The 24,902-nt window shown below is 47.5% G+C and overlaps 1 long non-coding RNA gene across 3 annotated transcripts; it reads left to right on the top strand.

The window, feature by feature from the left end:
* Positions 1–6,032: 6,032 nt before the first annotated feature.
* LOC148662405 (uncharacterized) lies at positions 6,033–14,864 on the top strand. Of its 3 annotated transcripts, none has more exons than XR_015936313.1 (4): positions 6,033–8,393; positions 9,127–9,419; positions 9,677–9,945; positions 10,084–14,864. It is a non-coding gene; the product is annotated as an uncharacterized LOC148662405 (long non-coding RNA). The 3 variants fall into 3 exon arrangements; XR_015936312.1 differs by having other exon boundaries at positions 9,092–9,419; XR_015936311.1 differs by having other exon boundaries at positions 6,033–9,419.
* The last annotated feature ends 10,038 nt before the right edge of the window (positions 14,865–24,902 follow it).

The following is a 24,902-nucleotide window of genomic DNA, read 5'->3' as shown; positions in this document are numbered from 1 at the left end:
GCTAAACCAGACGGAGTTTTGTCTTATCTTATACATTCGGCGTCCTGGTTGTTAATTGCGCTGTCTGCGCGTTAAACTGGACGGTGATTGTCCTAATCGATTATATTATGAATTCACTGCGCTACTTGTTCAATTTAATCTCTAGTCGCTAAACCAGGCGGTGTTTTTCATGACGACTTATGTCGTATATTCACTTTACTGGTTTTTAGGTTGTTAATCTTTACATTTCTAGTCACTAAACTGGACAGTTTCTCCTTATTAATTATCTTCTATATTCTCTGTCCGGTACTGGTTAATAATTGTACTTCCTAGTCATTATACCAGACAGTCTTTTTCCTTATTAATGATCTTATATTCACTCTACTGGTTGTTAATTTTACTGTGGAGTCACTAAATCACTGAGTTTTTCTTTTTTAATTATCCTATGTATTCACCATAGTGGTTGTTAATTTTACTGTCTAGTCACTAAACCAGCCGGTTTTCCTCCGGGATAATTATTTTGTATATTTCCCGTGCTGGTTGTTAAACCAAAAGGGGTGTTTTTTTAATAATTGTTATATATTTGCCGCACTGGGTGATTGCTAATTTTAATTTCTACTCGCTAAAATAGCCTGTTTTTCCTGAATAATAATTTTATCTGTCCTCTGTTCTGGTTTTTAATTTTACCGCTTTGTCACTAAACCAGACGGAGTTTTTCCTTATTAGTATCTTATATTTTCACCGTCGTCGTTGTTAATTGTAGTTTCTAGTCACTAAATCGGACAGATTTTCCCTGAATAATTGTTATATATTAAATAATCTCCATTTTTATATTAATTTCTAGTCGCAATCCAGACAGATTTCCATTATTATGCTCTATATTCACCGTGTTGGGTGTTAAATTTTCTGTCTAGTCTCTAAACCAGGCGGTGTTTTTCATGACGACTTATGTCGTATATTCACTTTACTGGTTATTAGGTTGTTAACTTTTAATTTCTAGTCACTAAACTAGACAGTTTCTCCTTATTAATTATCTTCTATATTCTCTGTACTGTGCTGGTTAAAAATTGTTCTTCCTAGTCATTATACCAGACAGTCTTTTTCCTTATTAATGATCTTATATTCACTCTACTGGTTGTTAATTTTACTTTGGAGTCACTAAATCACGGAGTTTTTCTTGATTAATTATCCTACAGTATGTATTCACCACAGTGGTTGTTAATTGTCTCATCACTCAACCAGATGGTGTTTCTCGGGGATAATATTTTGTATATTTCCCGTACTGGTTGTTAAACCAGAAAGGGTGTTTTTTTCAATAATTATCTATTCTCCGTACTGGGTGGTTGCTAATTTTAATTTCTAGTCGCTAAAAGAGACGGTGTTTTTTGCAATTGAACAAATGTTCGCAGTAATGTTTGTATTTTGTGCTGTGTAGTTACTAAACCAGAAGGTGTTTTTCCTGAATAATAACCTTGTACTGGTTGGTCATTTTACTGATTAGTCACTAATCCAGACGGAGTTACTCCTGAATATTTATTCTATGTAATCGCCGTGCTGGTTGTTAATTTTACTGTTTAGTCACTAAACCAGCCGGTGTTCCTCCGGGATAATTATTTTGTATATTTCCCGTGCTGGTTGTTAAACCAAAAGGGGTGTTTTTTTCAATAATTGTTATATATTCGCCGTACTGGGTCCTTGCTAATTTTAATTTCTACTCGCTAAAAGAGACGGTGTTTTTCCTGAGTAATTTTATCTGTTCTCTGTACTGGTTTTTAATTTTACCGCTTTGTCACTAAATCAGACGGAGTTTTTCCTTATTGGTTATCTTGTATATTTACCGTCGTCGTTGTTAATTGTAGTTTCTAGTCGCTAAATCGGACAGTTTTCCTGAATAATTATGTATTAATTATTCTTCCCTTTTATGTTAATTTCTAGTCGCAATCCAGACAGTTTTCCATATTATTCTCTATATTCACTGTACCGGCTGTTAAATTTTCTGTCTAGTCTCTAAACCAGGCGGTGTTTTTCATGATGACTTGTTGTATATTCACTTTACTGGTTATTAGGTTGTTAACTTTTAATTTTTAGTCCCTAAACTGGACAGTTTCTCCTTATCTTCTATATTCTCTGTACTGGTTGATAATTGTACTTCCTAGTCATTATACCAGACAGTCTTTTTCCTTATTAATAATCTTATATTCACTCTACTGGTTCTTAATTTTACTTTGGAGTCACTAAATCATGCAGCTTTTCCTCATTAATTATCCTACAGTATGTATTCACCACAGTGGTTGTTAATTGTACAGTCTCATCACTAAACCAGGTGGTGTAATGATGGATTTGTGTTATAGATGCACTGGACTGGTTATTCATTTTACTTTCCAGTGAAGCAGACGGTGTTTTTCATGAATGTCTTTTTATATCTTCACTGTAGTGGTTGTTAACTTTAATTTCTAGTAACTAGTTCTAGTTACTTCGCCTGCCTGCTGGAGCCTGTGAGGGTGATGATGATGATGAAGAGCTGCTGATGCCCCTGGTCCAGATGGAGAGCTGGAGCCCCAAGAGGACTCCTTCTGTCGGGGTGCCAGGGGGTGACCCTCAGGGCTGTGTCCTGACCACCTGCTGTCTCTCGCCCACAAGGACCTGGTCAGTGGGCTGTTGACCCTACACACTGTTACATATACTTGCTGTACTGGTTGTGAGTTTGAGTTTCTGGTCACTCAACCAGTTATGGGTTTTTTCTATACAGGTATGAGAGATATTCACTGTTCTGCTTGTTAATTGTACCGTCTCGTCACTAAAGCAGATGGTGTTCTTCCAGGATAATTATTTTTAGTATTCCCCGTACTGGTTGTTAAACCTGAAGGAGTCTTTTCTGGATAATTCTGTATTGGCCAAAATGGTTGTTAATTTCCTAACCGCTGAACTAGACGGGTCTTCCTTTGAAGTTGTCTTATCTGTTCCCTGGACTGGTTTATTTTAATTACCAGCCACTAAAGCAGATGGTGTTTTGCTAAACGGTTGTTATGCATTCACCGAACTGTTTTTAAATTGTAGCGTCTAGTCTCTGAACCAGACGATGGTCTTCCTTGATCCTTCCACATCTTCACCATGCAAGTGCTGTCCAGCCACTAAACCACACAGCGTTTCTCCTAAATATTTGTAATATATTCACCTGTACTAGTTGTTCATTTTAATTTCTAGTCACTAAACCAAATGGTGTTCTTTTCTCAAGAACTGTGATGTACAGTCTTCACCGAACTGGTTCTGAATTGTGCTGCCCAGTCACTAAACTGGACTAGCTTTTCCTTTTTTATCCTTATGTACTCACCGAACTGGCTCTTAATTGTGCTGCCCAATCACGAAAACAGACGGTGTGTTTCCTGTGTACTTATGTTATACAGTATATTACCTGAACTGGTTGTTAATTTAAATTCCTAGTCACGAAACCAGACGATGTTTTTCCTGTATCTTTATTGTATACAGCGGATTCCCGAAGCGTTGGCACCCCTTGGTAAATGGGAAGAAATATATTTCCAGCACAAGGAATCAATTATCCTGAATTAATGATGAAACATCCCGGAGTCAACAAGACAAAACATTAGATAGAACTTTCCCCGAAACAAAGGAGACACAATTCTTGCTCCCCTGTATTGAGCTCTTGGTGGATCTTCCCCTGGGGAGGATGATGGCCGGACGTCTGTTCCTGCAGCTCTGGATCAGGTGGGTGAGCACTCTGGGAGGGATCGTCCCGGGCCGTTCCTCCATGCAGAGCCCTTCCCGGTCCCCGAGGGGCGCAGGTGTGCGCTGTTGAGGCAGACGACTCCTCGCTCCGGTTCGGTGTGGGTCCAGCAGGGTCCCGGCTTCACGCGCTTGGAGAGGACGCGCTCATAACGGCGCGAGAGCAGCCTCCGGTCGGGTCAAAGGTCACGGGTTTCGCACAGCAGGCCGGCGGTGGCGGCGGCAGCAGCGCTCGTTCTGAGTGTCCGTATGGGGAGCCCTCTTCTCCCCGCAGACACGTCCTCATGACGGACCCCTGTGCTCTCGAGAGGGGAGAAGGGGACTTGTATTTGGAGGAGGATGTTTGGAGCTCAGCTGAACGTTCTGGGGTTGTAGCATCGGCGTCAAAAGGATCAGATGACGAGCCTGCAGTTGGTTCTTTCTTCTTCTTACGGGGCAGAAGAGGCACATTGACCAGAACGAGGGGTTACCGTCTTGTTCGCTTGAGGGGTCCAAGCTAAGCCTCTTCCCTGGCGCTGATGGGCAGCCCTCTCCAGCTCGGACCTGAGGTCTTCAGCAGGGCTCGCGTCGGGGGGACCGAGAGGGCCGTGGCGAAGCCCTGCTGTCCTTTCCTTGTCCGGTGTCGGCCCCGTCTCCGTCGACGCCGCGGTGCGGTCTGGTTCCTCGTCCCGTCGGGAGATCCGTCTCCGGCCGCCGACGCAGCCTCCTGAGGCCCGAGGGGACCGGGTCTGGTACCGCTGAGAGCTCCTGCTGCCATCGGACCAGCGGCGGGAGTGCAGGCCCAGAGCATCGCGGACCCCCCCCCCCATCTGGTACAGGAGGTCTTGCGCCACAGGTACCCACGATGACCGGGGCCGGAAAGTCCAGTTTTGGCCTCCTCTGACCAGCGGTGGACAAGCTCCAGGTGCCTCGGTCTGCTCCTCCTCCGACAGCAGGGCCTCCCCCTGGCCACCCTTCCAAAGGGCTTGTTGGCACGGAGCTGAAGCCTCTGGACCTTCCTCTGTCCCCCTCGCCTTCCTGACGGGAGATGATCTGGACGAACCCCCCGTCAGGAGTGGAAGAGAGTTCGGACGTGAAGGGACCCCCACGGCTCCTCTGTGTCGAGTGATGTTGGGAGTCACTCTCGGTTGTGATAGTTGCTGCACAGTTTGCGTACTTGTGGTTTCTCTCTCAAAGGCATGAAGAACATCCCAGCGGTCAGGATGAGGAGTCCAGCTGCAGCTTGGACTCTCCTGTGTTCTTTCCTAACTTTCCAGGATACCCGGAAGCTGACAGTGGGAAGACGGGTGTGGATTAATTGGGATGTGGGTGGGATGGGGTCTCCTATTTTTCATTGATTTTCCGGGAGGTCCAGAGGCTGACAGTGGGAAGACGGGTATGGATGGCATTTGGATGCTCCTCTCAGTCTCTTCTTTCCCTGATTCCCCAGGTTGCCAGTGGGAGGACGGGTATGGATGCAGATTAGATGGTCACTCCTGTATTATTTTCCAGGAAGTCCAGAGGCTGGCAGTGGGAAGACAGGTATGGATGAGATGTTGGGGCTGTGGTTGGAATCTCTCCTGTTTTCTCTTCTCATTTTTCCAGGGTCTCCTCAATCGCTTGGCACGTAGGCTGAAGAAGATCCCCATCATGGGTCGGGATGTGAATGGCGCTGCGGGCGTGTTCATCGGTTGGCAAACCCGCGCAGTGGTGGGTGGAGGGGTTTGCTGTGTGAAGGGTGGAGGTGGTGAGCCTCGTTTCTGTGGTTGGTACATTGACCTTCCTCGTGCTGATGGAGGTTTTCCTGTGCATGTTTTCCCTAGGGAAACAGGAAGACCCTAAAGTACACACGTCACCCCCCCTCCTCCCTGCCTGCTGGAGCCTGTGAGGGTGACGATGATGATGAAGAGCTGCCGATGCCCCTTGTCCAGGTGGAGATCTGGAGCCCCAAGAGGACTCCTCCTGTCGGGGTGCCAGGGGGTGACCCTCAGGCCTGTGTCCTGACCTCCTGCTGTCTCTCGCCCTCACAAGGACCTGGTCAGTGTGCTGTTGACACTACACTCTCGAACCCGAGTCCAGCTCGAGCACAAGGTCAGGTTAGTCCTGTCACTCCTGTGTCACACCCAGGGCTGGAACCCGCAACCCTACTAGTGAGAGAGGAGAACGGTTAGTATTGTATCATTATTGATGTAATGCTTAATGAAGTATTGTTTTTAAGTTAATACTAGTAGGGTTATTTTATTGTATTGGTTGTAGTATCAGTAATAAGGGCAGTACTGGTAATTTCGGCAAGAACACTAACAAAAAAAGTAGTATTGTTAATTTCAGCAGGAGCACTAGGAATAGATGCAGTGTTTATGTATTTTCAGGAGGAACACAAATAAAAAAAAAAAGCAGTATTTGAGTAATTTGAGTAGGACCAGTAGTAGACGTAGCATTTTATTTAAACGAAATATTGATGAACCCACAATTAGGATTTGAAGAGTTCAGACATGTCTCTGCTGTTTTTAGCCGTGAAGGGATCCACAGTGCTCCTCTGTGTCGAGTGATGTTGGGAGTTACTCTCGGTTGTAATAGTTGTTGCACAGTTTGAGTAGAGTTTATGGTTTCTCTTTATGGATGAGGAGTTCAGATGGAGGTTAGAAACTGTATTTCTTTACAGTAAGCTGTAAATCTATATTTTTTTCCCCAGATTTTCCAGGATGTCCAGAGGCTGACAGTGGGAAGATGCGTATGGATGAGGTGTTGGGGATGAGGTTGGACTCTCTCCTCTGTTCCTTTCCCTAGTGTACCAGGATGTCCAGAGGCTGACAGTGGGAAGATGGGTATGGATGAGGTGTTGGGGATGAGGTTGGAATCTCTCCTGTGTTCCTTTCCCTAGTGTACCAGGATGTCCAGAGGCTGACAGTGGGGAGGTGGGTATGGAAGAGGTGTTGGGGATGAGGTTGGACTCTCTCCTCTGTTCCTTTCCCTAGTGTACCAGGATGTCCAGAGGCTGACAGTGGGAAGACGGGTATGGAAGAGGTGTTGGGGATGAGGTTGGACTCTCTCCTGTGTTCCTTTCCCTAGTGTACCAGGATGTCCAGAGGCTGACAGTGGGAAGGTGGGTATGAATGCAGGTTGGATGGTGTCTCCTGTTTTCTTTTCCCTAATTCTCAAGGAAGTCAGTGGGAAGAGTGGTACGGTTCAGGAGTAGGTGGTGGTGGGGAAACGGTCTCCTTGAGTTTGTAATTTTCCTCTTTAGTAGGGATGCAGGTTGGACGCCTTTCCTGTAATCTTTCCCTCCTTTTCCAGGATGGCCAGAGGCTGACAGTGGGAAGACGGGTATGGACAGTGAGTTGTGATGGAGGTTAGATGCTCTCTCAGTCTCTCGTTTTGCCATGATGCCTTTTGGATCCCCTCTCCAGTCTCTCGTTTTCCAGGATGTCCAGAAGCTGACAGTAAGATGGTCTTTCCTGTGTCGTTTTCCGTAATGCCCAGAGGCCGATGGTGGGGAAGGCAGGTTGGACTCTCTCCCATCTTTTTCCTTATTTTCCGGGATGTCCAGAGGCTGACAGTGGGAAGATGGGTATGAATGCAGGTTAGATGGTCTCTCCTGTATTTTCCAGGATATCCAGAGGCTGACAGTGGGAAGACGGGTGTGGATGGGGAGTTGTGATGTAGGTTTGATGCCCTCTCCAGTCTCTCATTTTCCAGGATGTCCAGAAGCTGACCGTAAGATGGTCTCCTGTATTATTTTCCCGGATGTCTAGAGGCTGGCAGTGGGAAGACGGGTAGGGATGCAGGTTGATCTCCGGGCTTGGGGAAAACACGTCATGGGAGACTTCAACCAGCTGCTGAGGTTTTCTGGTACGGGGGCTTGGAGAATTCTTTATACGTTTTCGTGTAGCAGTCCTTCCAGCTGCATCTGTTGACCACCTGGGACAGGGGCTTGAATACTCCTTGTGTTTTCCTTATTAATATTACCGGCCGGGCTTCTGGAACCACTGTTTTCCCCGGTTGTCTGTGGCAGGAATCTCCCCCCCATCACCCCGTTACCCTCGGTCATCTTGAATCCGATGTGATCCCGCGGTTCTGTGTCTATCCCCCGTGCATGGCTCGGAATAAGGGGGACTGGGCGTGTCCAGACCCCAGCAGCGATGTAAATCTGGCTCTCCTGATGAGGCCTGATTCTGTTCTGGGGGAGAGGGGGGTCTGTACTTGACATCTCGACCCCCCCCCCCCCCTTTGAGTTACAGTCCCTGTGGAAAGTTCAGAAAGTGACTTATTAGACCATACCGTAGATGTATGTCAAGGGTGGGGGAGGGTCACATTTCAACCACACTCGGAAGTTTATTGTAGTTCTTGTTTCCCTCTATATCCCAATGTGCCTTTCCCTAAAGGAAGGAGCTCGGGGAGCGAATGCAGCTCACGCAGACATCAGGCTGCAGAGGAACAGGTTAAAGGGTTTATTCCAGGCTGGAAGGAGAAGACCGGAAACGCAACGTTTCGGCTGTGGAGCCTTTGACACACACAGTTTCTCTTCTCTTTCCAGCGTGGAAGAAACGAGAGTTTGACCAGTTGGGTTCTTCAGGAGTTTGGGGGGTCTGACGGGGAAGTTCCTGTCCCTCTTGACCAAACTGAGCGACGCCCTTTCTCCAGTATGACCTACAGATGCAGCCATTCAAAGTGCGCGGTACACAGACGTACCGGAGGTAATTGGCTATGGCGTCGCGCATTGTGACGCACGATGACTGGTTGACCAACAGGGGCACTCGTGGTCCGTTGGCCTGTCGTAGAAAGATTTACAGTAAACGTCTTTACTGTGTCCGTTGTAGTATTGAATATTTATATGGAATTTTACCACTGAAGGGAAATCTTAGTAGCTGAGCATAAAAAGAATAGGAGCATACTGTAACGCGTGTGAACGATATTAATTTTGGAACTTAAACGTACAGTATATGGCTGGTCTCGGTACTTTAAAGAAAGCATACACACCAGTATTCCATTTCTCCCTAAACATTTTAAGCATCAAAGTCTTTAACTAACGAGATATGAATTTCCCTTCAGTGGTAAAATTCCATATAAATATTCAATACTACAATGGGCACAGTAAAGACATTAAATATACATACTGTATACAGTACAGTTTGCATACGGTAATGTTTATGTTCCTAAATCATTCTATTTTATGAGCATGTGAAAGGCATGGTGAATCGATTCTCTAAAATTACTGGACTTTGCGTGATTGGAAACAAATGCGTGATTGCGAAATGCTGTGGTGTTACTTTTACAAAGACGGCCAATGAAAAAAATAAGGTGGACCAGGGCAATACTTTGAGTTTACAGCTTGTCCAAGCTTCGTGCATTTTGAATGGCTGCATCTGTATAAGTCAGATCATCTTTTTATCAGGGTTGCCTATTCATCGTACTGATTCTTAATCTAAGCATCTAGTCTTCAAACCGGACAGTTATGTGTGGCCAAGATGTTCCCATCGCCTGCCTGCTGGAGCCTGTGAGGGTGACGATGATGATGAAGAGCTGCCGATGCCCCTGGTCCAGGTGGAGAGCTGGAGCCCCAAGAGGACTCCTCCTCCTGTCGGGGTGCCAGGGGGTGACCCTCAGGGCTGTGTCCTGACCTCCTGCTGTCTCGCCCTCACAAGGACCTGGTCAGTGGTCTGTTGACACTACACTCTCGAACCCGAGTCCAACACCAGCCTCCAGCACGAGCACAAGGTCAGGTTAGTCCTGTCACTCCTGTGTCACACCCAGGGCTGGAACCCACAGCCCTACTAGTGAGAGAGGAGAACTGTTAATATTGTATCATTATTGATGTAATGCTTAATGAAGTTTTGCTTTTGTGTTATCAGTTACTAATACTAGTGGGTTTCTTTCAGTACCATCACTTGTATTAGAAGAAGTAGCATCAGAAATAGAGGCGGTATTGGTCATTTCAGCAGAAGCACTAGGAATAAAAGCAGTTCTTTTGTTTTTTCAGCAGGAACACTAAACGGGAGAGGAAGAGAGCTCAGACGTGTCTCTGCTGTTTTTAGCTGTGAAGGGACCCCCACTGCTCCTCTGTGTCGAGTGATGTTGGGAGTTACTCTCGGTTGTAATGGTTGTTGCACAGTTTGAGTACTTGTGGTTTCTCTCTCAAAACGCGAACAACATCTCACTGGTCTCTGGATGAGTTCAGATGGAGGTTAGAAACTCTGATGTATTTTGTCCCTAGGTTTCCCAGGATGATCCGAGGCTGACAGTGGGAAGGTGGGTATGGATGGTATCTCCTCTATTCTTATCCAATTTTCAAGGAAGAAAGTGGGAAGGTATGGATGTGGAATTGTGATTGGGGGGGGTAGGGGGGGTTGATGCTCACTCCAGTCTCTCGTTTCCCTAATTTTCCAGGATGTCCAGAGGCTGACAGTGGGAAGACTGGTATGGATGCTGGTTGGCTGGTCTATCCTCCATTCCTTAACCTCATTTTCCCAGGATGCCCACAGGCTGACAGTGGGAAGACGGGTATGGACGGGGAGTTGGGAGGGAGGTGAGGAGCTCTCTGCTGTCTGTATTTCTTCCTCTGTGGCGTCTCTCTGCTCGGCTCTTTCTCTCAGTCCAGCTGCATGTGGTCTGTGAAACACCAGCTTCCCAGTGCTGAGCTGGGATTAGGACCGGTGGGTTGCAGAGTTCAGGGTTCGATTCCAGAGGGGGACACAGCTCTTGTATCCCAGAACAAGGTACTTTGCTCAGACTGTTCTGATAGTGTTTTATTATAGTGGCTGTGTTGTAGTGTTCTGAATTCTAACGAATATTGTTCCTTAAAACTCGCACTGACATACAGAACTGTATTGCTATTAAGTATTTGAACCTGGGGGCTGAACTGTTGCCTGTAGAGTTGTTGTACTCAAACCTGTATTCTGAACTCACAGCTGTACTGAGCTTTTAATGCTTTGAACTGAAACATACTTGTGTACTAAACCCTGTACACTATACTATAATTGTCAATGACACATCTGTGTTCTGATTTCTCCACTGTATTGCGCTTGAATAATTAACGACAGATCAGTGTGCTGTACTGAGATTTAATACTCAGTGGGGAAAAAAACAGTATTTTGATCCCTCACCTGTAGTGGACCATAATACTCAAACCTGTGTATTGAACTTGCCTGTGCTGGGCTTTGTGTGCTGAACTCTCACCTGTACTTGACTTGAATACCCAAATCTTTGTACTGAACTCACTTGTACTGCACTTGTCGATGGAAAAAACAGTAGTTTGAGCCCTTGCCTGCGCTGTTCTGCTGCCTGTAGTGTTGTAGTACTCAAATGTGTATACTGTACTCTCGGCTGTACTGAGCTTTAATACTGTTTGGCACACCTGTGAAGAACTCAAAACGTTCAATTGTGATAGTCAGGCCTGCCTACTGAACTCTGTACACTGTACTGCAATACTCAGTGACACATCTGTGCACCGAGTTCTCGACTCGGCTTGAATAATGAACAGATCAGTGGATAAACAAGTCAGTGTGCTTTACTGTGCTTTTATACAAACCTCACCTGTAGTATTCTTAAAACTCAAGCCTGTATGTTCTTCATAACCCAGCAGTGTCCTGAACTCTTGCCTGTACTGTACTTGAATACATGTGCTGAACTCTCCTGTACTGAGCGTTCATACTCAATGACAATCCAGTACAATGCACCTGGACTGTACTTGAATACTCAAGCCTGTGCACTGAATTATTTTGCTGCGCTTTTATCCTCAATCATAAACCAGTGTTCTGAAGTCTTGTCTGTACTGTATTTTTATTCACAAATCTGTGTGCTGAACTTGAATACATGTGCTGAACTCTCCTGTACTGAGCGTTCATACTCAATGACAATCCAGTATAATGCACCTGGACTGTACTTGAATACTCAAGCCTGTGCACTGAATTATTTTGCTGCGCTTTTATCCTCAATCATAAACCAGTGTTCTGAAGTCTCGTCTGTACTGTACTTTTATTCACAAATCTGTGTGCTGAACTCGCCTGTGCTGAGCGTGACTCACTGGCAGACCAGCGTGCTGAGCTCTTGCCTGTACTGTACTGCTCCCACCTGTGTGCTGATCCCTCGCCTGTAATCCAGCCTGATTCTAAATCCTGTGATATACCTGTGTGCTGAACTCTCTCAACTTGCTTAGACCGGTTATTAAATCTCGCTAACAAAATAAACTGATATTATCAGAAAATCGTACAAATTTTAAGTGCAGCTTTGTGAACGTCCTGTATGTTGGCCACATCCTTCCTGCTCCCTAGCTGCTGTACACACACATGAAATGGGCTCTCCTACCAACCTTAATCCTTTCTGGTCTTTTTGAAGTGGCGTTTGTATTTCAATCGAAGCCTCACTGTCGTGTGTTTGACTGTTCAGAACCGTTTGACTTTCTGCTGGTCCGCTCCTCTGTTGTGAGAGAGCACTGTCTCCTTCTCCAAGGGATCAGCCAGGAAGGAGACGGGTCATAAACACGGGCACTGCTGTGGGTCTCCTCCACAAGTCCCATCCAGCAAGCACAGGTTGTGCAGCACATTTCACCCCAGAACTGTTCAACATCATCTGTGTGCTGAGTTGACAGGTAAGTAGCGTTTGTGGGTAAAATGGTCTTGAAATCGAGCTGTTGAATTCAGTTCACCTGCACTCATTCAGATCGCAAACACAGCATGTCCTCCAGAAATATAAGCCCTGCAAGTGTCTCTGTGTGATTTCCCTTAAAATAACCACCAGGGGGTACGATGGAGCACATTTCAAAGACTTGAAAGTGAAGGAGTGTATTTCAGTCTGTGGGCAGGATCCTCTTTTTTTCCCAGTACTTAAAAGTATCTAAAAACGTTTCTTGAATCTATTTCACGTGAATGTACTAGTAATATTCTGTCTAAGGTACACTTACAAGGTAAGAGGGCTGTTTTTGCCTCTTTTGAATTGCAGTAACACCTGTGTGCTGAACTCTTCCCCTGTAGTCTTCTAGCACTCAGAGCTGTCTTCAATCTCCCCTGTGTTGTAATATTCACATTACTGTTCTGATACTCAGTTTCACACTTGTACTGTTGTAACACTTTGACCTGTGTACTGAGCTTAACTTTTCAAACAGATGTACTAAACTCAACGGGCATGAGGTTAAGTTTTCATCTGCGTGTAGTACGCTACTGAACTTTTTCTCAAATGTTTGTACTGTTGTAATGCATATTTGTCAATTTCTCCCTGAACTCTGTTCTAATATTCAGACCTGTATCGTGCCCTGAACATGTATTGCTGTACTACTCAGACCTGTATACTGACCACTGGACTCTTGTAAGATTCAGACCTGTCTGCTAAACTCTCCACTGTATGCTGTTGTAATATTCAAGCCTGTGTACGGAGAGCTGACATGTATCGTGATGCGCAGAAGTGTCTGTTAAGTTGTTTGCTGTACATTGTCATGTGGAACTGAGATCTGTGTTCTGATTATGTGTGTATATACTGCTTTTGTAGCCAGAGCTGTGTGCTTAACTGTAAGACGGAGTTTAAATTGTCAAATGGCTTAACTCACCTCCGCCAGACTGAGGTTAAGTTCTTAAGTGTGGACTCTGCTGCTGAACTTAAATTCTCAAAGGTTTGTGTTGAATCTTCACCACCTGTCCTGTTGTAATGCTCAGAGCCATGTACTGACTTGAAATTGTTAAATTGTTCTATTGAGACATGTTTGTTAATCTTCCCCTGGGTTCTGTATCATGATGTTAACATGTATTGCTGTACTACTGAACACTGCACTATTGTAATATTCACACCTGTGTGCTACACTTTCCCCTGTATGATATTCCAGCCTGTGTACTGAGCTCTTGTGTGTATTGTAATGCTCTGAACTGTATCCTATCTTCTAAGCTGTACACTGTACTGTTGTATTGAGATCTGTATTCTGAACCTGCACACTCTGTTGTAATACTCAAGTGTGTGTACTGAACTCCTACTTGTACTGTTGTAATTCTGACCTAGGTGTTGAACTCACTTGTACTGAATGCTGCTCCTGTACTGTTGTAACACTTAACAATCCTTGTTAGTCTCTCCCTGAATTCTGTTCTGTAACCTGACATTAACATGTATTGCTGTACTACTGAATACTGAACACTGTGCTATTGTAATATATACCCCTGTGTGCAAAGACTTCCACTGTATGGTGTTGAAATGTTTCAGCATGTGTACTGAGCTATTGCGTGTATTAATACTCAGCGCTGTGTCCTATGTTCTAAGCTGTACAGTGTAATGTTGTAGTGAGATCTGTATTCTGAATCTACCCATTTTGTGAACTCTGCTTCTGAACTGTTGTAATACTCAGACATTTGTTATTCTGTTTGAATTCTGTTCCGTGTTCTGTATCATGACATTAACATGTATTGTAGTACTGAACACCACACTACTGTAATATACATGCCTGTGTACTAAGCTCTTACATATATTGTAATAATCAGCACTGCGTGTTATGTACTAAGCTGTACATTGCAAAGTTGTATTGCGATCTGTCTTCTGAACGTGCATATACTGCTGTAATTACTCAAGTTTGTGTACTGACCTCACTTGTACTAGTGTACCTCTGACCCTTGTTGAACTCTCTTGTACTGTTGTAATACACAGACATGTTTGGTAATCTCTTCCTGTCTACACATGACTTAACATGTATTGCTGTAGTCCTGAACACTGCATTATTGTAATATTCCTGTGTCTTCTAGCCTGTGTCCTGACCTCTGACATTTCATGCACGATCTGAACTGTGTCCTATGTCCTAAGCTGTACATTGTAATGTAGTCATGAGCTCTGTATTCTGAACTTGCACAGTTGAAAAGTCAGGTTTGTTACTTGTACTGCTGTAACTTTACCTTACGTGCTTAACTGTCTACTGCATACCTGGCTGGAACTTTTTTCCTGTATTGTTGTACTTCTCCATCTACTGTTCTAGTGAGCTCTACAGTATGGGACTGTAGTACTCATATGTGCTCAATTCTTCACAGTAGTGGAGTACTCACCCCTCTACTCTCACTGTGTGTGTAGTGTTGTAATACTTCTCCTCCAGAACTGATTGCTGATTCTCCACAGTGGCCTTGTATAATGACTTCTCACCAGTATGATTGTGGTTTGGGAAGCTGTATAATGATTTCTCACCTGTACTGCTGTGAAAGTGTTTTTTTTTTTTTTTTTTTTACCGGTACTGTTTTGATAGTGAGTTATGGCCTGCCCTCTCCTGTGTACTAGTGTAATACTTCATCTTCCAACCTCAGCTCACCTATACTCCTTAATCCTTATCTCTGGAGTGAGCTCTGACTCCTACAGGTGGGGAAAACTCCACCCTGCTCCTGTGTGCTCAAAGCTTCAGTTGTAGGAGTGGGATCTGGCTCTAGACTGCCCCCCCTGTCCTCTGCTTTTATCTTTACACAGTGAGCTAATACCCCTGTTGTTCTACTGCACCCTGACTTACTGTTGTCTGATCTGTTGTGGTGTGAGGACTCTGAATTGAGTGGGGGTGCACACAGTGTCCCCTCTGTGCTCGTAGCAGGAGCTGTGTCTGTTGGCAGAAGTCTGGGGGTACCCTACTTTCCCATGGACCCCTGTCTCTCATGGAAAACCAGCCTGTGGGGTACAGGGTGGGGGTGAGGAGTGAAGCAGAGCTGGGAATAAAGTCAGTACAGTGAGAGGGGATAGGAGCTCATGGGCCTACAGTACTTCCCTACCCACCTCTGCTGATTCTCAAAGTCTGGGGGTTGTGCTCTTCTCATGTGGGTGTCACCCAACCCCCCCCCCTTCAGGGTCAGGTAAATCGCTGGGTTCTTCCCTTCTCTCCCTTACCACAATCACAGGTGCAGTTTGAAATTCCTATGAAGCGTTTTGCTGAGTGACGGAGGGAGCCGAGACAAATGGACAACCTTCGGTCAGCACTGTGATCCGTGGTCCGCTCCAACCTGAACTACGTTTCCCAGCAGGCCCTGGGGGAGGAATGGTGGCCAATAAGTTGCCTCCCCTGGGTTAATGAGGTGTTAATTCTTGCCTTTAGTGAGGGGGGAGTGGGACTCTGGGGGGTGCCTGAGCTCGGGGAGAGGGGTGGGAGGTGGAGGTGCTAGTTCATTTGTGCTGTGTGGGTTTGTTCTACAAAGGAAATACCTTTCCTAGTGGGAAACTGGCGGAGGTTGTGATGGAGCCATATCTACACATACACACATTAAGAAACCAGTATATTTTGTAGAAAAGGAGCGGTACTGCTGTTCCATAATCTGCTCCTTTTAAACTGCTCGCAACAGTAATTTTGCTTCCTTTTAAAACTCCTGCTTCTTGAAGCTGTGGGGCATCACCCAGAAGGACCTGCTCCATTCGGTCACCTGACCCCTTGCTCAAAGATGATTGGTCAGAAGACCCTTAAAAAGCAGGCAGTGACAGATGGTGTTAGTGCTGTTGGAGGAGCAGAGAGAGAGAAGAGCTCTTGCCTCCAACACGGAAACAGATCTGGGAGAGTTTGCAGGCCTACTCCTCAGTGGTCCTGTTGTTCAGGTCTCTGCAGGGGAGGGGGGCTGGTGCCCCTCTGCTAGGATTCACTCTGGGAGAATAAGGGAACAAGGAACAGCTGATCCTCATGACTGTTCTCACCTCCTGGCCAGTGGAGTCTCGCACACAGAAGCTAAGCCCATTAGTTTTTCATCTTTTTCAGCTCAGAGGGGGACGAGAGATCTGTCCTGACCCAGTGTGCAGTTGACAGCCCCCCCCATCTTCTTCCTACTGCAGCTGAGGCACAGGTGGACAGCTCTCAGGACAGACGCAAGGTAAGGAAACAGGGCTCTTTATTCACAGATCAAGATGAAGCGTTCCAGAAACCACAAGGCAAACCCCCTAGTTTTTCTCCCAACTGTAGCTAGACGTGCAGTCGGCTTCCCCAGGCCTCTGTGAAGACAAGTCAGACTCCCAGCTCCCAGGCTCAGCAGTCAGACCTCCTCCCCCGACACAGCTCAGCTCTGCAGCTCTTCCCTCCTGCTCTGCTCAGCACAACTGCTCTCTGTCCCCAGCAGCACCAGACTGAAGGCCTCCCCTCCTGCCTTTTAACTGTCTCCCCACCAATCGTCTTCCACCAATTAGGCAGGTGATTATAGGCAGCAGGTTGTTCTCCTGGGTCTCGTTGGGGATGAAGGTCAGACCAGCGCCACTGTCTTGCCTGAACCTGCTGGGCTCTTACAGTGTGGAAATCGAGTGGTTTGGGAGAGGCGTGTGACGGGAAGGTGAAGTGGTTTTTGGGGTCTTTCTGATCCCATATTGTTGTTAAACAATGTTAAACCTTTGCTGAAGTTTGTTTTGGGTCTCGGGATTAATCTTGCTGGATGTCCTACAGGCTCACCCTCCTCATCCTCTGTTGGGGCTCAGTTGTTCCTGAAATCAATAAAAATAAATACAATTAAACTAGAAAAAGTGTGATTAGTTTTCAGGGATGAGTAAAAGCATAAATATGTTAAATGCAGAGAATTCAATGAAAATAAACAGCTTGTTTTTCAGAGGCTTTGATCCCACAGCCCCAGAGTTAGAAGCCCAGAGCTCTTCCACTGAGCCACAGTCTCTTTGGGAGTCTGGGGCTAATGTGTGCTCTTGGTTTTCCTGGCTCAGGGTTCGAGACTGAGGGATAAAAGACAGACCGAATGAGCTCTCCTTCAGGACAGGAGCCAGTGGAGGAGTGGAGATGGTGCGGAGCTCCTGAGCACAAGGTTGCAGGTTCAAGTCCTGGCTGAGAACTGAGGTGGGTTTGCAGTGTGATCCTCCCCAGCAGCGAGAGGGTGAGAAGTAAAAACCCACAGCCCTCATGTCTTTATTTATCAGCGTGTTACTGTTCACAAGAATTAAATTAACAAAAGCTCCAGGTCCTTCCAGGATTTGAACCCACAACCTTCAGGCAGAAGTCCAGAGCTCTTCCCCTGAGCCACAGGGTGTCTTTGTAGGTGTGGGGCTCCTGTGGGCTCTTGGTCTTCCCAGTTCAGGGCTGAAACGGAGGGATAAGAGCCGGACCGAATCCCTCTCCCCTTGGGCCTGGAGCAGGTGGAGGAGTGGAGACAGTGCTGCGCTCATGACCAGGAGGTTGTGGGTTCAAGTCCTGGCTGATCCCTGGTAAGTAAACCAAGGTGAGTATCGGAGGTGAGTATGTGGGCAGGATGATGGGGAGGGGCTATTACTGGGGGGTAGTGGGGGGGTGGAGGAGGCAGAGCAGGGCCAGGGGGAGGGGCAGCTAGTGGGGGGTGGGCTAGAAAGGATAGAGCAGGCAGGGCAGAGGTAGGAAAGGGCTAGATTAGATACAGGTGGGAGTAGAGTAGAGCAGGGCTAGGGTAGGTCAGTGGGTGGGAGTAGAGTAGAGCAGGGCTAGGGTAGGTCAGTGGGTGGGAGTAGAGTAGAGCAGGGCTAGGGTAGGGTAGACAGTGGGTGGGGGTAGAGTAGAGTAGAGCAGGGCTAGGGTAGGTCAGTGGGTGGGAGTAGAGTAGAGCAGGGCTAGGGTAGGTCAGTGGGTGGGAGTAGAGTAGAGCAGGGCTAGGGTAGGTCAGTGGGTGGGGGTAGAGTAGAGCAGGGCCAGGCTGGCAGGTAGGAGGAGAGGGGGTGGGCAGGCAGGCAAGGAGAGGTGAGGGAGGAGGAGTGGCAGGTGGCCTGGGCCTGAGGGGGCAGGAGGAGGAGTTGGGAGGGGGGCCCAGGCCAGGGTAGGAGGGAGGGGTGACAGGAGGAGGAGAGGTGGGTAGGCAGGTGAGGGAGGTAGGAGTGGCAGGGGGTGGGGGTGGCAGGAGCAAGAGGAGGAGGTGAGGGGAGCAGGAACTGAGGAAGAAGGGGGGGGGTAGATGGAGGGGGAGAGTTTTTGAATATCATCCCTCCCTCTTGGGCCAGGTCCAGGGGGGTTAGACAAATTGTTTTGGCAAAATCTATCATCCTCCTGTCCCTGCCCTCCCTCCTCTCTCCTTACCTGCCCACCCACCCCCCTCCCAACTCCTCCTTGTGCTCCTGCCACCCCCACCCCCTGTCACCCCTCCCTCCTACCCTGGCCTGGGCCCCCCTCCCAACTCCTCCTCCTGCCCCCTCAGGCCCAGGCCACCTGCCACTCCTCCTCCCTCACCTCTCCTTGCCTGCCTGCCCACCCCCTCTCCTCCTACCTGCCAGCCTGGCCCTGCTCTACTCTACCCCCACCCACTGACCTACCCTAGCCCTGCTCTACTCTACTCCCACCCACTGACCTACCCTAGCCCTGCTCTACTCTACTCTACCCCCACCCACTGTCTACCCTACCCTAGCCCTGCTCTACTCTACTCCCACCCACTGACCTACCCTAGCCCTGCTCTACTCTACTCCCACCCACTGACCTACCCTACCCTAGCCCTGCTCTACTCTACCCCCACCCACTGTCTACCCTAGCCCTGCCCTGCTCTACTCTACCCCCACCCACTGTCTACCCTACCCTAGCCCTGCTCTACTCTACCCCCACCCACTGTCTACCCTACCCTAGCCCTGCTCTACTCTACCCCCACCCACTGTCTACCCTACCCTAGCCCTGCTCTACTCTACCCCCACCCACTGTCTACCCTAGCCCTGCCCTGCTCTACTCTACCCCCACCCACTGTCTACCCTACCCTAGCCCTGCTCTACTCTACCCCCACCCACTGTCTACCCTAGCCCTGCCCTGCTCTACTCTACCCCCACCCACTGTCTACCCTACCCTAGCCCTGCTCTACTCTACCCCCACCCACTGTCTACCCTACCCTAGCCCTGCTCTACTCTACCCCCACCCACTGTCTACCCTACCCTAGCCCTGCTCTACTCCCACCCACTGACCTACCCTAGGCCCTGCCTTACCCACCTGTATCTAATCTAGCCCTTTCCTACCTCTGCCCTGCCTGCTCTATCCTTTCTAGCCCACCCCCCACTAGCTGCCCCTCCCCCTGGCCCTGCTCTGCCTCCTCCACCCCCCCACTACCCCCCAGTAATAGCCCCTCCCCATCATCCTGCCCACATACTCACCTCCGATACTCACCTTGGTTTACTTACCAGGGATCAGCCAGGACTTGAACCCACAACCTCCTGGTCATGAGCGCAGCACCATCTCCACTCCTCCACCTGCTCCAGGCCCAAGGGGAGAGGGATTCGGTCCGGCTCTTATCCCTCCGTTTCAGCCCTGACCTGGGAAGAAGACCAAGAGCCCACAGGAGCCCCACACCTACAAAGACACCCTGTGGCTCAGTGGAAGAGCTCTGGCTCTGTACCAGAGAGGTTGTGGGTTCAAATCCAGTGAGAAACTAACTGCTTGTTTTATTCAATTTAATTCTTGAAAACAGAGACATGTTGATAAACAGAAACATGGAGATCATGCATGTTTCTTACCAACCTCAGGTTCACCCAGGATTCGAACCCACAACTTCGCGGTCACGAGCGCAGCACCATCTCCACTCCTCCACCTGCTCCTGCCCTGAGAGGAGACACCATCGCTCTGCCTTTTACTGCTCAGTCTGGAACCCTGAGGCCGGGAAGAGCAAGAGCCCACAGGAGCCCCAGCCTGCAGAGAGACATGGTGGCTCTGTGGAAGAGCTCTTGCCTGCTCCCCTCCAGCCTGCAGGTTCAAATCCTCCAAGGGACAAGAGTTTTACATTGAATTCTCACAAACATGAACAATTATTATTTTATTCAGCCGAGAAGACTACTTGCTCTTTTTTTTATTTGAATTGGATTTATTTCCCTCGCCGACGGGCTCAGCTACTTCGGGAACAGCTTCTGTGCCACTCGCTCTGGACGCTGTGAGGGGCAGCAGGTTCAGGCAGCAAGATGTCAACTCCATTGCCCAGCAGGCCATGCCGGAGCACAATTACCTGGCTCATTGGTGGAAGCCCATTGGTCAGGAGACATTTAAAAACAGGCAGCGGAGCCCTTCAGTCTGGCCTTGGCTGGGGAAGAGAGTGGTTGTGCTGAGTGGAGCAGGAGAGAGGGGCTTCAGAGCTGTGCTGCTGTTGCTGTGTCGGAGGAGGAGGAGGAGGAGGAGGAGGAGGAGGTCTGAACTGGGAGTGCTGGCTTTCTTGCCGCAGGCCTGGTTTGAAGCTGGTGGCGGCTCCAGGTAAGAGCGAGGGTCTGTCTTGTGGCTTCTGGCCTGCTGTGTCCCTCGCTGTGAATAAAGAGCACTGCGATCCCTTAGCTTGTGGCTGTGAGTGTTTGTGCCCAGAGCTGCCCCGCTGGGCCTCCTGCACTGGAGGACTGGGCCCAGGTGAGCCCCTTGACCCCTCCCAGCTAAAAAAGATGGGGAGAAAAACCAGTGATGAGTCTCTGGCTGATCCCTGTTGCTGAGGGTCCGACTAGGGTGGGTGTCAAATGAGAGGGGGTCACTAGCACACGTCCACACCAGGTCCCTGAGCAACAAGCACAGGAAGAAATAAGGGCCCCTGCCCAGTCTAGTTCTAGAGGTTCATGAGGGCTCCTGCTGAGCCTCCACGGTGAGGAAAATGAAACACTGGCCCTGCCTGCACCCCAGAGCCCCCCCCCCACTGGCCTTCAAACAGCAGGAACACAGATCCTGCTCCCAGGGGAGAGGACTGATTCAGGAAGAGATTAATAACACCTGAACCCAGCCCCCAGCACAGCTCCTAGTTCTATGAGAACCACCCAGCTTGTCCCTCCATCTCTTCCTTTCTTAAAACCGTTGCCACTGTCTCTGCAGCTCCAATGTCCTCTTCCCCCCAACTGACTGAACAGACCACTGCCTCCACCTTCCACCCGTCTGCAGGAGCTGAGCCCTCCTTATATACACCGGCTGCTGGCTCCACCTGGAGAACAGCTGAGCCTCATTAACCCAGGGGAGGCAGCCTATTGGCCACCATCATCCTCAGGGCCTGCTGGGAACTGTAGTTCATGAAGTCCTGCAGCAGGACAGGCCCAGTGAGAGAGTAACAGAGGGTTGAGACTGTACCCCTCCCTTGGCCCATCTTAAACACTCCTAAACTGCCCCACCTGTATATCTCAGTGTAAGACCAGTCCAGCCTGGAGTGGATGACTGCACCAGGGAGCCAAGAGCAAGGTGGTGTGTTATATTGAAAAGAAAGCAGACTGGTTGTCTCTGTGGAATAGGAACCTGCTCTCTCCCTCTTGAACAGTTAGGAGCTCCTGCTCAACATCTATCCCTCATATGCAGAGGCAGTAGGTAGATTAATATTCAGTCTCCCCAGTACTTACTGGCTTCAGGCACAGCTCAGTCAGTTCTCTCCCCTTTCAGACAGAGGGGTGGTGCGTTTGTACACAGCTCCTGCTGCGCACAGGCTAGGTTTCCTCCAGGAGACCTTTCTAGAAGCCCACAGCCACCCCACAGAGCCCTGTCCTGGAGCACAACTCCAGCCAGGAGTCACCCCTCTCCAGTAACCTTGTCGCAGCTCAGAGCTGTTAAATCAGGGAGCATCATGACCTTAAAAACACATCTAGGGTCCCACCCCCACCCACAACACCTGAGCGCCTGGACGTGCCTGTGGACACAAGTCCACTTCATGATGGACACAGAACAGAACTAGAGAACTAGGAGTTGAACTTGCAAGGAGTTGTACCTAAACACCAAGACTGTTCCAAAAGTCTTCCTCCCTCTGAAACACCACTGTAGGTGTATCGCAGTATCAAACCCAGGAAACAGCCCAGCCCCGGTCAGCCCCTGGCACCATTAAAGCTGAGAAAAGATAAAGCACAGTAGGCCAGTTTGCACAGTACAGAACCCTACTGGTACTCAGAGGGGTGAGGATTAAAATACAAGGAAGAGTTGAGTACAGATGTCTACCCCCTTCACCATAGGATGAGGAAGACCTACCCATTCCCAACTACCTGTTACACTACATATGCTAGTTTACAATACAGTAGGGAAGTGGAGGTATTACAAGACCCAGCCTGAGCCCAGTCAACACACCACAGTACAGTATTATAGTACAGGCATTTGACTACTACAAGCAAGTAGAGGTGACAGTTTGGGACACAAATCGGAGACTTACCCTGCATTATCATTACCACTATACAGGGGCCAGTTCACATAAGGGTACAGGCAAAGTAGAACAATTGAGTACAGGTGACAGATTGAGACACATGGGAGTACTACACTGGTGCACAGCATATTACAACAAGATATAGTACAGTATAATACACAGGGCAGAGTATTACAATTAAGTACCATTTCAGGTCGTCTACAATCCATGTTACTCTGACATACAGTAGAGAGGGCTGAGTATTACCATCAAGTACTAGTGACATGAAGGTAGTCCACAATGCCGGTGTTACACTGACATTCAGTAGAGAAGCACTATTTCACTATAGTGCAGATGACAACTCGACACACCAATCTTAATTTTACAACACAGGTCCCATGGAGAGCTAGGGCAGCAGGCGTAAGCAGCACAGGAACAAGTCCAGGGTCCTGCACTGCTGAAGAGAAAAAAAAGGAAACATTTCTTCACAGGTGGTAGGACAAGTGACAAGTTCAATATTACACTAGATTACAGGGCACACTTTGTAACAATGGTCATATTACACTGTAGTACAGTACACATGCCTGGATATTACAGCACAATACAGGGGACATTGACATTACAGTACAGGAGAGAGATCAGGATATCACACTAGACTACAAGTGACAGTCTGGTACACTGGGTGTTATTGCATTGGAGTACAATACACATGAATCAATATTACAACAATACAGGGGACTGTTGACATCACGATACAGGAGAGAGATCAGGATATCACATGAGATTACAGGTGACAGTCAGGTACACTGGTTGTGTTATCACATTGGAGTACAGTACACATAGCTGATATTACAATACAGGTGACAATTTGGTACTCTGGTTATTACATTGGAGTACAATACACAAATCAGTTTTATTACAATACAGGTGACTGTTTGGTACTGTGATCATGTTATTACATTGTAGTACACTACACAACTGGATAGTACAGCACAATACAGGTGACATCACAATACAAGAGAGATCAGGATATCACAAAGTACAAGGTAGTTTGGTACATGGGTTGTGTTATTGGAGTACAGTACAGATGGCTAGATATTACAACACACTACTGATTCACATCACAGACAAACAGAGAGGGCTGGGTATTATAACCCAATACAAGTGACAGTTCACATCACCATACAATACACAGGTCTGGGTATTACAATCATGTACAGCTGAAAGATTTGTTCAAAAGCCTAAATGTTACACTGAAATACTGTACAATACAAAGAATGATTGTTACAAGAGTGTACAAGTGACAGTTCAGTACACCAGTCCATGTATTATAACAACACAGTACACAGGGCTTGGTATAATAGGACAGCTAAAATTTCAGCACAGAGATTTAAGTATTAAAGTACACTGCCAGTGAAGGTTTCAGACATGGTTGCATCAATGAGTATTACACATACACTCTGAACAAGAGATCAGCACACTAGTTAATTTTAGTACAGTCCAAGTGAGAGCTGAACACTGAGAATAAATGTTTTAAAAAGGTGAGAGTAAAGCACACAGGTGTGGCATTGGGTATTGAAACTCAGTCAAGGTGAGAGTGTAGCACACAGATTTGAGTATTAAAGTATTATAGATGAAGGTTTAGTGTATGTCACTGAATATTAGATCTGTACAAGTGAGAGTTCAGCACACTGGTTTAAGTATTAAAGCTCAGTAGTGGTGAGAGTTCAGAACAAGACTGAGCACTGCACAATAGTACCAGTCAGACATGCGAGTTCACAGACCTGCGTATTACAACAGTACAGGTTATAGTTTATCACACAGGGCTGAGTATTGTAATAGTACAGTTGACAGTCCAGCACACATACTTGAGTATTAAAATACACTGCTTGTGAAGGTTTAGCATACATGTGTGTCACTGAGGATTAAAACTCACAAGTCAGGGATCTGCACACTGGTTTCAATTTTATAGTACAGCAAAGGTGAGAGTATAGCACACAGGTGTCATTGAACACAACTCCGTCGAGGTAAGAGTGTAGCACACAGATGAGTATTGAAGTACACTACAGATGAAGGCTCAGCATACACGTCTCTGAATATTAAAGCTCAGTACAAGCTCACCTCCCTGGTTTAAGTATTTCAGTACAGTCCAGGTGACACAGATTGAAGTATTAAATCACAGTCAATGTGAGAGTTAAGTGCACAGGTTTCAGTATTAAAAAAAGTACCCATTCTGTTGAGTACACTCCAGGT

This window comes from Lepisosteus platostomus, chromosome 5 (genome assembly GCF_059453375.1).
Source record: "Lepisosteus platostomus isolate fLepPlt1 chromosome 5, fLepPlt1.hap1, whole genome shotgun sequence".
In the NCBI taxonomy this organism is placed as follows: Eukaryota; Metazoa; Chordata; class Actinopteri; order Semionotiformes; family Lepisosteidae; genus Lepisosteus; species Lepisosteus platostomus.
This window is presented reverse-complemented; position numbering and strand designations above follow the sequence as displayed.